At 44.0% G+C, this 13442-nt stretch overlaps 1 long non-coding RNA gene across 1 annotated transcript in view; it reads right to left on the reverse strand.

Annotated features, from left to right (window-relative positions):
• Positions 1-1153: 1153 nt before the first annotated feature.
• Positions 1154-13442, reverse strand: part of LOC142784414 (uncharacterized) — a 91713-nt gene continuing 79424 nt past the window's right edge. The window contains exon 4 of the long non-coding RNA XR_012888615.1: positions 1154-1231. This is a non-coding gene — a long non-coding RNA (uncharacterized LOC142784414). The remainder of the gene's footprint in view (positions 1232-13442) is intronic.

Consider the following 13442-nt stretch of genomic DNA (forward strand, 5'->3'; position numbering starts at 1 on the left):
AGGAATTTTCTGCAATGCATCAGTGCGACCGCTTTCCATCACACCTCTGCTATGTTCTGATTGGATATGTTGACACTGTCGTGATAGCATATCCAATCACACCACAAATAGGCGTGACATAAACACTTATGAATATAAAATGGGACTTTTTTAACGGTACGCATTGTCGCTCGAATATCGAGGATAACAATAGCGTTCGTCTTCGATGCGTGCAATGTTACAATTACGGCTCCGTGTCTTCGAATAAATAAAAAAGTAATAAACTCACGCCTGTAAAATGTTTCACCAATCTGTTTTATCCATCGACTCCCATTCTAATGCAGCAGCGTTAAAGAGCTCGTTTCGCAGAAATTGCGGCATATGTCTCGGCTTCGGCGTCATTGATTGTGAGCGAAAAATCATCATATGCGTCATCGAAGTATCGGTAATGACGCAAATAGAATAAATAATGAAAAATCCTGGATCATAGTGGGGATCAAACTCGGATTTTTCGAGTCATAGCGAAAATTGACCACGTGTCGTTTCAGTGTCAAGCGGATGTTCTACCACGCGGCCAAGCGTATGCTTGTAAATACATTGAAAATTGCTTCCTCTGCTTGGAAATGCCATGAAACTGACACATGCTTTACAAATACATGCGTCCTGTATGCATGATTCCCAATGCAACAAGACATAATGCCGTAAGAAAGCGTGGTCCAAGCGCTCATCAAAATCAGGCGTCGGAACATGTAATTATCAGGATGAGTTTATGGTTCAAAGGCGGTGACCCTCTACAAAAAAACGTACACACGCCACTGAGTCTGTTTCCTTAAGGCTATGTAAAGGGTGCTTAGCTGGTTTGAAAAGGTTTGATGCATTTAGTGTTTGAAGTAGGCACATTAGGATCAGAACATCACTATCGCGTTGAACTCCTTATGACGAAGCTTTAGGATCCCTTATTTTTTAACGACCACTGTAGTCTTGTTCCATTTTTATTAAATGAACACGATCTAAGCCGTCATTGGCACGTCAGCCGCAAGTGCGTACACAGACTTTTTTGTTTTTTTGGGGGGGGGGGGGGTTACGGGCTTGGTGTGGTGCCGCGACATGGCTACGCCATCGGTCGACCCATTCGGCTCATATAAACGTCACATTAGTTTTGCTGTGATTCTTACCAAATTTGGCTGATGGATCTCTTGAACTCTTTTGAATGAAGTGTCCGGTGGCACGCACGATGCCAAGTACTGAATAACTGTATCAGAAATATAAAAAAACAAAGAAAGGGCAAGATAAACGCTGTCCTTGTCAGCCTCTTCTGTCCGTCTGTCTTTACTGCGCTTCAACAAAAATTTTCAATCATGAACGTTATCCAACTAGCACAACTTACCACCTTGCGGCAAGATAGAAGCTTGCGATGAACAATCCGTAAACAGGGCTTGTGCCGAGACTCAAAGCAAGAATAGAACTGATTCTTTAGCGCTAGCGTGTCTACGCTTCGTACCCACTCCTCAATACATACGTAAATATATGAAGATTATGCGAACGATATTGCCTCAACAGACCCTTTCTTGAAAAACTGCCCCATCATCAAAATCAATGAGTCACCGCAGGTTCATGGATAACAGCTAAAGACAGTTTTTGCAACCATATGTGGCGAGGAGCTTCCTACGCGTAGGATCACCATGATATACTAACAAGTGGTTTAGCCCAGCAAAATAGCACTTGGTGTATGTTGATACAACCCCTTCTTTAGAGGCTGGGAATTACCACTCGAAAGGAGTGCGCCTCCATCACTGACAACAACCTCGTAAAATATTCTTGCATTGATTACAAGTATTCATTTGCGTATATTACCATAGGATTTAGGGTTGGTGTATGAACAAAGTTCTGTATTCAAGTATTTCAACTTCATTTTGCTTGTGCTTGTGCGCGCCTCCCTGAAAGTTAAATTGTGCTCCATGAGTTATGATGGTCTTGTCTTTACATGCCACCGAATACGATATTGGAGTAATGTGGGAAAACTGAGAAAGCAGTCGCAAATTTTTCACACAATTGAGGATTAGTAATATATAAACTGCGATAAAGTGATAATAACCTCCGAAAAACACCATGCGAATTTTAAGAAATGAGCAACTTAAAGAACATATATTAGGAAAAGATACACCCCGAACAGCAATATTTTGGTAGTTCTCATAAAAGCTTTTCTAGTTCATGAAAAGCCGTTAGTCCACATAGTCGCTGCCCACTGTTCTGTCAGCAGTATTGAAATATATGGGGACTGAATTCTTTGTTCTCACAGTGGTCATAAAGTGCGGCATCGGCCATTTCAATGCGAAAAGCGCATGACAGCTGGCATTACTTTCGAGCATAGATATATGTACATGCACTTTTTACCAAAAAAGAATAGACGGAATGGAGCAAATGAAACATGCAAAAAAGATGTAGATAGAATGCTGCTTTAGAAGCTTGTAGATATGTGCTGGAAGCACTGTAGCAGTGCGCTGGCGGTCCGTCACAAGGCCTGTTTTTCCAATTTCGTGGCTTTCTTCACAAGATGATAGTTATAGAGCGAGAACAGAACGACGACATAGAGACAAGAAATCTGGCGCTCTAACTATCGCCATGTCAAACTGTCTAGCCCAGACTGCCAAACTTTCTTTACGACGTGAAAAAAATAACAGCACGAGATGTATCGTACAGGAAACAATTTAGTCTGTGGTTTCTGAAAGTGTTCTGCACCTTTGAGCTCATATTTTGGGTTTCCAGCCCATATTTAAAATTAGGTATTACGAATTGATATATAATTATTATGGGGAAAAATTAAAAAGTAGCTTGAGTACCTACACGCTAGTGCGAGAAGTAAGCGTTTGGTACATTTCGCCACTGAAGTGTCTCTCATTTTCAAATTTTTGGATCACGTTATGTGGGGCACCCCGTATATACTACGTATATCGCCTCACAACCTAGCAGACAAATATTAGTATGAAGTACACGGTATATACACACGTCAGTGGCTAAATAGATAGATAGATAGATAGATAGATAGATAGATAGATAGATAGATAGATAGATAGATAGATAGATAGATAGATAGATAGATAGATAGATAGATAGATAGATAGATAGATAGATAGATAGATAGATAGATAGATAGATAGATAGATAGATAGACAGATACTATGCAAATAAGCACTTCGCATTCAAGAAGCAACGGCACAACGTATAATTTCACATATTCTATGCCTTGCTTCTCTGCTCTTAGTTCGTGTTCTTTACAATGGTGAACTGTAGGGACCCGAGAAGATCATAACTAAAACTTTGAAAACGGGAAATAAGTTTACACTACAATACGCGTACGACAAAATGAAGTAGCTTTGTTCACCTAAATTTTACATTACAATACGCGTACGAAAAAAAAGAAGGATCTTTGTTCCCCTAACTTGACCAAGGATCTTTGTTCCCCTAACTTGACCAAGCATTGTTTTCCTTAGGATGTGTAAAAGAATAAAGTAAGCATTACAAATTTGCATCTTAAGACTGTGATATGCGTGAAGTATTCAAAAATGCACTAAAATATTAAAAAAAGAAAAACAAGACTCCTCGAGATCACAGTGGCAAAGCGAAACTGAAACAGAAAAGTGTTTGGCTTCTTTTGGTGGCGACATCTTGTGGGACTCGGAAAAATTAATTACCGGGTTGAAAAAAAAATGCTCAGACGGGTGGCATCGAACCTACCCCGATGCGCTGATGTTGCGCCTCGCAACAATGCAATTAACGCACTCGGCCACATATGCCACTGGGCTGCTCGCAACAAGCAAGAGTTTATCAATATGCCACAAGCATTTGAAGGACTGCGTCGCAAAAAACGCGTTAGGGAACAATGTTATGCCAACTGCAGTACGTTGAGAATGGCTTCAATCGAACGCTGAGTGTCAGGACTACATACGGTACACTGACCATTGATAGAACTTGGTTAGTTTGAAAGCACTGAACGTTTTTGTCTAGAAAAACAGGCCACTTTTTTGCCGTTTCCGTAGACTCCCATTGTACGATCTTTACCTGCCCTGGGAACAAAATTGAAGCTTACCCCAACATGATCGCTGCAGCCTTCTCGTTCCTTTAGGTTCCTAGACACGCTTTGTTGTCTGAGTTTTTAAACATTCACCATCTACAATTAATTATTTGAGAAAAACTCACTGATTCCATTGAAAACGCGCTAGCTTTGAGCCGGGACCACTATTGGCGCTGGATGTTATGTGTCCAGAAAATCTGGATATGATTACCACAGTGTGCCTGGCAGTGTCTTCTGCATACACTAGGGATTTGTTTTCGAGAACTAGCTTTTTTTCAAGAGATATGATTTTTCTTACCTATTTCCCATTCAGTTACGGCAGGCTGTAGTTCCTATTGCCGAAAGTTGGCGCCACCTTTATATGCTCGCAACGCCTGGGAATGATCGTAATTTTAGCGCTCAATAAGATGAACACAAAGACGCACAGGCACTTATATGTCTCTCACATGTATTCGTCTGCTTTCGCGCTAACATGGCCATGTTATAAGAGATTGCCATTAGCTCATAATAACAGAGAGTTGAGCTCGTTGGTACGTATTGATCACAAAAATATAGGGCGTGCAAACGAGAAGGAAGTTAGGTGTTTGTGGTATGCTAAGTTCTTTCTTGTGTCGGTTTTCGTACGCCCTGTCTTCTTATAATCAATTGCCGATAGCCCAGATGCTAGCAAATCCAGTTGCTGAAACACACGGGATGGTCTCAGTGTAACCGCATATCTTGCGTTCAGAATTTAATTAAACTAAATATTTTCCTACAGTACTGTCCTCGACCTCTCAGCGCTGTTACATGGCACAGCTCTGCGTATGTAAATAGCCAGTGTGGGTAGAGACCGCCGCAGGCTACACAAGTCTCAAGAAAGCCCTTTGCCGGGGAAGGTCTGTGGCGCAGTTTTTCCCGCCCCGACCTTCGACAAACAAACGCGGCACGTGCTCTTGACAGTGTCAAGCGGGGTGAACAGCGACCCCGCATGTGTCAACACTAGCGGGCTTCGACCCAGCCGAGCGACAGTGTCAAATGCGGCCCCCATTAAAGCGCCTTTTGAGTGCAATTAGCAGTCGTGTTGATCGTCGCCACATGCCTGTCGTTAGAAGATTGCGTCTGCCTTATTCCGTCTGTTTGAAGCAGACGCCTGTCCTTTTGAGGTGCTGTCGGATGATCATCAAAGAGGGGGGGGGGGATGTCAGTTCGTTTCTTCAATGAACGCGTTGTTTCACGCGCCCCTTGACGCCGTTTTGACAACGCGAAGCCATGTCTGTCTTCCTCCGCAAACATTGCCTGTGACGCCAAGTGATTGCTTTGTTCTTTGGTTGCTCGTGCGACGGCTTCTCAAACAAAGCTTTCTCAGGATACTTATATCAGTGAAGCTCTTTATGGCGGCGGTCATTTGTGCGGCCTATACTGCGTGGCATATATCAGGTGGGCCACAGAAACTGGTTAAATTCGTCTACTAAAATGATGAAGGCAACAGTTATACCAACTACGAGCGGCCCGTAGATCTATGAAGTGTGTGAAGCCTTGGTGGGAGTGCAGGTTTATTTCATATAGGACTTTGGACATCCGTGTCGTGTCGGTCCCTGCGTGTCGTTTAACTTGAATCTCTGTGCGCCCATAATCAACGTAGAAAGAAGGAACTTAGCTTTACCTAGGTAAAGTGTAACAGCCTATAATGAAATTAAAAACAACCCAGGTCACCTAGCTAAAGCCTGTAAACTTTATACAAGCAATCACATCAGTTCTCAGAGTCGTCTGGTTTAGCTGCGCGTTACCATGCGCGAGTTGCGAAAGCCTCGCCAATTTTAAATGTGAAGCCTTTCTTTGCGTACTGCGGTCGGTCGGTCGGTTGGTCAGTAGGGCAGTTAGTCGTCAGTCAGTCAGTCAGTCAGTCAGTCAGTCAGTCAGTCAGTCAGTCAGTCAGTCGGTCAGTCAGTCAGTCAGTCAGTCGGTCAGTCAGTTGGTCAGTCAGTCGGTCAGTCAGTCAGTCAGTCGGTCAGTCAGTCAGTCAGTCAGTCAGTCAGTCAGTCAGTCAGTCAGTCAGTCGGTCAGTCAGTCGGTCAGTCAGTCAGTCAGTCAGTCAGTCAGTCAGTCGGTCAGTCGGTCAGTCAGTCGGTCAGTCAGTCGGTCAGTCAGTAGGTCAGTCGGTCGGTCGGTCGGTCGGTCGGTCGGTCGGTCAGTCAGCCGCCTACGTATATTTCGATCCTTTCGTGATCACCCCCTCAGCTTGCTGTAAACCAGAATTCACATTAAGGGTAAGGTGGTCTTACGAAAATGACTCGCTGGTCATCACAAAATAATTGTGACAATCCCGTCGCGTGCGTAGTCAAGCCCTTTCCGTCAGACACGTGTGGCCCATACCTGTATACATCAGCTGGGTGTGTGCCACAGGTGAATGACAGTTTGTCTATACGGGAATAGCAAGAACAGACATTGGTAATTTTAACGCGAGATTAGAAAAGACAAAGCTGACTTCTGCAGCATTGATCTAACAATAATAAACTCAAATCAAATTGGATTCAGAACAGATTGTTCAATCTGGTGTGCTTACGCAGATCTAGAAAGCCGCATTCAACTTGCTCGCAAAAGAAGACAACATGCAGCACTAATGACATTGAATATAGCTAAGGCATACAATAGTGTAGAACATTACGTTTTATTAGACATATTAGAGAGCCACAATCTCCAAAATCATATAATGGCATGGGTGAGGGAAGTTTTGAGAGGTAGAGAATTTTATCGTTTCAAGGATGGGTGCGCATCGTCAAAGTGCTAACAAACACGCGGTGTTCCCGAAGGCGCTGTATTAACGCCAGTTCTATTTAACATCTTAATGAGCGCTTTACCGCATTGCCAGGACGTGAAGGTGTTTGTATATGCTGATGATATTGCATTTTTCACGGCACATAATGACATATATTCTTCATATCAAAATCTGCAGAGATATGTCAATATGCTAGAGAGATGGCTAGATGCAGCCTTCATGACCTTGAATGTTAATAGGAGTGCAGTATTGATATTCCTGTTGTCAGATCCCGTGTCAATTTCAATATGTTATAAACAAGAGCCCATTCTGCAGGTGGAATCTCTTAAATATTTGGGAGTATTTTCGTAATGCCAACCTGAACTGGACTTCCCACATAGAAAGCATGGCATCTAAAGCACAGCAGGCCTCAGGAATTCTTCGTCGACTGAGCCGCCGTTGATATGGTCTACCCACAATGGTGATGATATATAAAATGTATATGGTACCAATGCTAGAGTTTGGGTGCGTATTGTTCTCAGGTGGCCCTGCTTACAAAATAAAGCCTCTGGTTATGCTTGAACGAGAAGCCTTGAGATTGTGTCTAGGACTTCCTAGGTTTGTAACAAACAATGTTCTAAATGAAAAAGCACGATTACCTACATTGCCTTGCCGTTTTCGTATCCTAGCGTATCAGACGTTTCTGAAATTTGATAGCCATGCGCCAAGACGATCTGAATATGCTTATATAAATGACCCAGACACCTTTTTTTTTGCCCATTGGCCGCGGTTTAAAACACCTCAAATTGATTTTGTCCAGAAGCAACTAGACAGGATAACTGTAAAAATTGGATATGTGATTGCGGCGCATGTTACAAATTAAAATCTTAAAATAGAATTCAATGAGATTTATTTCCTCTAAACCCAAATTACAATCCTATAGGGACTTAAATAGCTAACTGCAGGATTATCATGCACACGCAGAAACGAATAATATTATAGCCACAGATGCTTCAGTAATGAATGAAAAGACAGGTATAGGTATATACTCCCATTCGCTTGACTGGTATTTTTCATAAAGATTACTGGATTTCACCCCAGCTTTTTAAGCTTAACTATAGGCAATAGTTCTAGTGCTGCGAAAGCTACCTTTGAATGCCGATAACGCGATCATAATCACGGATTCCCTGTAAGTATCTACGTCGATTATGGTGTCAACAAAATCGATGGCCTTAAAGACGCTCCTTATGCTTGTCCCTCCTCAGCTGCAGCTACTGAAATTAGTATGGGTACCTGGTCGTTGCGGCTTAGAAGTAAATGAGATCGCCGATTCTCTAGCACGAGCAGCCTTGGAAGGGCCAGTACTATCAGTCCTTCTCGAAGTGGCCACTATAACTGCGACAAGATACAGAAAACTTGCGCTTTGTGCAGACGCTATGGAAGCAATAAAGTCAACACCAGAACTTACTGAATTAAGATTTCCATGGAAAATTTATTGGTGTCCAACAAGACAGTTGCAAACCATAATAACCAGATTTCGATGTCACGTCGCCCCGTTAAATTTCTATTCACATAGGACTGATCTGAAGGTATCACCGCTATGCAACTTTTGTTCAGAATCGGAAACAATATAACACTATTTTTTATTTTGTCGCCGATACAAATTGCTCAGGAAAACACTCTTAGTCCTCCCAATCGATAGCCTGGGGCTGAACTTCACTATAGAAAATATACTTTCCTTCGGTGCTTGCAATCTGGGATTCAGCCACGAGAATGTTTTCTATGCAGTTTGCAAGTGCCTTAATGAAAGTAAAAGAATTATGCTTTTATTTGCGTGATTATTATTCCTGGAAAAAAATTCCAACATACTCAAGAGAGTTGTTTAACCATGCTGATTCATACTCAAGGTAATTAATAATTGTCTTTTCTGAATGAGTGACAAACAACTATTGCACTCCTTTCGTTCTGCCTAGGGTGTCTTTTCTTTTTTTTTCTTTCTTTTTTCCGGTGGGTGGTTTTGATGTCGATTAAAAAAATCTTACGGAATTAAGTCATCGATTTTTGGCCAATCCCCCTGAGTGGGTACGAGCCATGGCTCTGGAATCATCATCATGATCATCATAATGATCTGACGGACACAATGAATAATTATCGGGACCCGAGCAAGAGTTGAACCCAAGCATTCTGCGCGGCAATTGGTTGTTCTACCATAGAACCACACCAGGTCTAGATACAGCTACTAAAAAAAAACCACTACTCAGGCGTAATGTTAGTCAAAGGTCAATTGTGGTTGCAATGCTATCTAATTTTATTAGCATAAGATATGTACTTCCATGATACATCCATCACGTTGGGAGAACGTCAAGTTAGGTAAGGGCCCTGTACTGAAGCTGATTTATGTAGCAGGGTCGAGTGCTTGCATTCTAGCGAGCACAAGTACATATCAGCTTACCACTTCCGGTGATGCTAACACTAATGTTTCTATTGCCATCGTTACGTAAGTATACACAAGTAGTAGCACAAGACATACGAGGCTACTCAACATATGTATTGTGCTCACAACATGCGTAGATATCTTAAGCGTTCTTTCGTAAGGTTCCCTGAATTACAACACAGTCTTTTCCTTACGTGTGCTTCGCATAACGTAGATTGCCCATGGCGTGTTGGATCTACCTAATTTTTTTTTCAACGCACTCTTCAACACAGTCGAGTGCAGAAACATGAATGTCAATGAGAAGCAATTCCGTAAAGGCATTTATTGGACCCAGGTTGGAAAGCGACAAACAGCTTGTACTTCGCTTTATTTTTGTTAGGCCGTTATGTTGCCGTGATATTCCACGCGAAGGTGATTGCTTCAATGTGTGCGCCTTAACACAGGCTGCCGAGGGGCTCGAGTTCAACATATACTACTTAACTAGGCTCTAAATAGACTGGCCAATAAGAAGATTTTGGAGACAGTTGGCCATAGAAATATTTATTGAACTACAGTCTAATTGGAGTTCATAAAGCCGGTTTGAAATTGCTATCAAAGCGACAAAACATTTAGTTTCGCTGCAAGGGCGAAGCACTAAACGCAACAGCAACAAGTTCAACTGTTATTTCAATAACAGCAAGCAGGTCGGAGCTAGGAGCAAAGTACAAAAAAATAGTAAGAACTCATGCGATCGTGTTCTAATAACGATCACAGCTCGACACCTAACGCGCTTGTGCACCAGAAAGGAAGAGAGAAAGAAGTAAACGTTTATTTTGAAACAGTGCCACAAGAAATGCCCGTGGTCACCCTGAGGTGGGAGGGCTTCTTAGTCCACGAACCCTCTGGCTTCTACTGCCCTCTTGGCCCTGGTGACGAGTTGTTGTTGGTCTTCGAAATCCTCGAGGGCGAGCTTCACCTCCCATGTTTCGGTTAGGTCTTCGTTCGTCCATCCTGCCTGTCATTCAGTCGTGTGTTTTTGCAGATTACGTCTGGCAATACACTGGCATGCAAGAAGCAAGTGCGCCAGGGTGTCCGGTACGTTTCAAAGCGGGCGCATAGGTAGAGACGGTGGGTAGAGACGGTGCATTAGGGCCCCATGTGTGTATGTGCTGTTTTGCAGGCGTCTCAGTATTACGCTTTCCTCTTTTGTTAGTTTTGGGTGCGGTAGAGGGTATACTCGTCGCTCCAGCCTGTAATGCTGGAGTAACGACGAGTAGTTGTTTTGAACAACTTCCGTCTTTTCAATGATGGGTCGAATGTCCTGTGGGCAGGGGGCCACCCGGCTGACGTGCTCGCGGTCAGCGGCATAGGCCGCTTCATTTACCTGCAGACCCTCGTGTCCTGGCACCCATAATACACAAGTGTATGGGAGTGGAGTGCTTCGCCGTTTCAAAATATTGATGGCATGGGCTGAGATACGGCCCTTAGCGAAATTCCTGCAGGCGGTTTGTGAGTCGGTCTCACAAGCCGCCTGCAAAATCATCGCGGCGTCTGTACATGTTGTGGTTGCTAGAGCGATTGCCGATTCTTCTGCGGCGTCGGAATTGAGTGTGTTGACCGTGGCCCACGCTAATTCTTCGCCTTGAGAATCAACGACGCTGACAGCGTACGCGTTTTCGTGCGAATACTTGGCCGCGTCAGTGTAGCGGGCATCCGGGTTTTGCTTAAACTTTCGTCGAATAGCGTTAGCTCTAGCTTTGCGTCTACTTTTGTGGAAAGTAGAATGCATGTTTCGTGGAATAGGTGCGATTGAGAGCGACTCTAATGTACAGCGGGATGCGCTTTTTCCGGTCTGCATCGGCGATGAACGTGTCGCTGTAGTTGAGGTACCGAAGCACCGACCTCCCCATGGGCGTCAGCTTGAGCCTTTCCAGCTGACTGCTCCTATGCGCTTCGATGAGCTCTTGCCACGTGTTGTGTACGCCCATCCTTAGGAGGCGTGTGGTAGAGGCCATTGGCTGAAGTCCCAGGACTACTTTAGTGGCCTTTCTTATCATGATATTAAGTTTTTCAATTTCAGCGGTTGTCAAATTCTGGTACGGCGTGGCGTACGTATTGCGGCTAGTGAACAGAGCGTGCAATATACGTAGGAAACTCGAAAAAACTGGGGACACTTAAGCTTTGTCTTTGGGAGTTGAACGCGATAGCGAAAGCTTGAGTTGAAAGCGATAACGAAAGCCCCGCTGTGATGGTCTAGTGGCTAAGGTACTCGGCTTCTGACCCGCAGGTCGTGGCATCGAAGCCCGGCTGCAGCGGCTGCATTTCCGGTGGAGGCGGAAATGTTGTAGGCCCGTGTGCTGAGATTTGGGTGAATGTTAAAGATCCCCAGGTGGTCTAAACTTCGGAAGCCCTCCACTACGGCGTCTCTAATAATCATATGGTGGTTTTGGGACGCTAAACCGCCCATATCATCAGCGATAACAAAATTCTGCCCCTAGTGCACCCTTCAACTGCTAAGTGCATACTTAATAATATGTTTTGATACATCACGCATGCACACAAACACGCTCACAGTACATTGGACCAGCGCGCACTATTATCGCTCAATGGGCTCGTTTTCGTGGTGACACCTCCCAAAGAAAACGCGTTGAAGGGCCCTGAAACACTTTTTAATGTAACCATAAAATTAATTCGCTAGAGGAGCTTATTGACTAACGAATTCAACGCCACAAAAAGTTTAGGAATCCGTCCAGAACGAGTGGTTACAAAGTTTTGTCACATGCTTCAATTGCATTATCTCTTTTCTTGTCCCGACGAAAGCGCTGGAAGCTAAGCAGGGAGGCGTGGCCGGGCAAAAAAAACTACGGTGCCTCGTGACCGTGAGAACTTTTTTCTTCGAACGCGCGGCCTTCTCAGTGCGATCGCGCATGCACGAGTGAACAAGTAGCGGCCTCCCACGGCTATCTCGGTAACTTGAGTTTTTGGTCACAGACACACAGACGATTTTTCGCTCACAACGAACGGGCCTGACGCCGGCGGCGGGTTTTTTGAGACATGAGCTTTCTGACGTTATCGCGTTAAGAATACACCCACAGGTATGCACAGGCCGAGCGAGAACGAAGACGTGACAGAGTTGTTCTTTCACTGTGTTTGAACAGCGCGCCTTTTTTGTTGCTAACGGGGGTTCTGTAGTGAGCGAAGTGAACATTGTGCACTCTGTAACATAAACGCAGTCCTAAAAGATAAAAGGCAAAAAATAAGCGGATCGCGCTCGAAGAGGCAGGGGTGACTACGCCGCGAAAAACGAAGTGCCGCCATGGCCTTCGAGATTGCGGGACCACGCCGCGGGCGCCCGCAATGTGGTTATGGTGCAGCTTAAGAACCAATAAATCGCGACGAGTGTGACGCCATTTGCGCACTTCGTGTCATAAGCGATGGCTCGCTGGCAAGGTGAGAGCACGCGGATATCCTCTTGAGATCGGTGCGCCAGAGGTAAATGATGTATTAAAATAGCTGGCTATGTCTAGCTTCATTAGCTCCGCACGCTGAGAGACAGGTTGGTGACTTTGATTTAAATGCCAGAACAAACTTTCTGACAGATCTTTTTTGGTTGTATATATATATTGCCCATAGTACTTGTATATTGCCCCTAGTATATTGCCCCTAGTAGTAAATATTGTTTCTGTAGTGTTGTAGGCCCGTGTGCTGAGATTTGGGTGCACGTTAAAGAACCTCAGGTGGACTAAATTTCCGGAGCCCTTCACTACGGCGTCTCTCATAATCATATGGTTGTTTAGAAACGTTAAACACCCCAAATAAATTAATTATTGTTTCTGTAGATGCTGGCAAGCTTGCATGTGCCGCTGTTCAAAAGAGGACGAGAATGCCCTTGCGGAGAATATGACAAAGTCGTATTGCGGTTGATCGAATAGTCTGACTTACCGATTCTCTCTCAGTATACACTGCGCTATCTACCGCAAAAAATTTGACATTAATGAGTATAATTAGCAGTTTAATACCAGCAAACCTGAAAAAATTTCACTTGCTATGGATACCTGACCACTGCGGGATTTATCCAAATGAGATGGAAGACTCGTTAGCCAAAGCATCCTTAAGCGGACCACTCTTACCTATTTTCCCTGATTTCGCCTACGTAACAGCGCTCAGATGTAGAAATGCTTGTTTGCACAAAGAAATAGAGAAATTATCATTGGATAAAGTCAGAGACTTCGTACTTCTAAGAT

This window comes from Rhipicephalus microplus, unplaced genomic scaffold, assembly GCF_043290135.1.
Source record: "Rhipicephalus microplus isolate Deutch F79 unplaced genomic scaffold, USDA_Rmic scaffold_14, whole genome shotgun sequence".
Lineage (NCBI taxonomy): Eukaryota > Metazoa > Arthropoda > Arachnida > Ixodida > Ixodidae > Rhipicephalus > Rhipicephalus microplus.